Source organism: Octopus bimaculoides, chromosome 5, assembly GCF_001194135.2.
Source record: "Octopus bimaculoides isolate UCB-OBI-ISO-001 chromosome 5, ASM119413v2, whole genome shotgun sequence".
Taxonomy (NCBI): Eukaryota; Metazoa; Mollusca; class Cephalopoda; order Octopoda; family Octopodidae; genus Octopus; species Octopus bimaculoides.
The window spans coordinates 47,012,503-47,013,186 of NC_068985.1; positions in this window are offsets into that span (position 1 = coordinate 47,012,503).

Below are 684 nucleotides of genomic sequence, written 5' to 3' on the forward strand. Positions count from 1 at the left end.
ATATATATATATATATATATATATACACACATATATGTATGTATGCATGTATGTCTGTGTTACTCGTTTTATCTATAATCTAAAAATTAGGTAAACATAAGGCTCTTGACTTGACACTACCATATTAATTTAAAAAGTTAATACTTGTATTGAATGATGCATTGTTTGTTACAATGGCTTCTACTCTGTCTTCTATAACATTGACAAACTACCAGATACCGACAGTATTTTAAGAGAGAAAGGTTCATTTACAAACAAAAGTTATGGGATAAAATATAGGCATCTTGATTCTCCGCGGTAAAAATATTCGCTGACTCTATTAGGAGTGCGGTTAGTGGCTTGGAAATCAAAGCAAACTAGAACAGAAATAGTTGTTTAAAGGTGCGAGTAAGATGTGTTATATTTACTTAGTCTAAACGGAACTTGTAATAGCGTGAAGTTCACTGGAAGATGAAAATACGTTTCAAGATCGAGGTTGAACACAAACAGGGGCGTTATTATTTGAGTTATATAGATAGACATCATAACATAAACAGTTGTGTGTAGATATATGAGTGTGGACAACTCTAACAATTCATATGTTTATGTCTAACATATATATATTCATATAATCATGTACAATCTTATGTATACATGGATATATATATATATATATATATATATATATATATATATATATATATA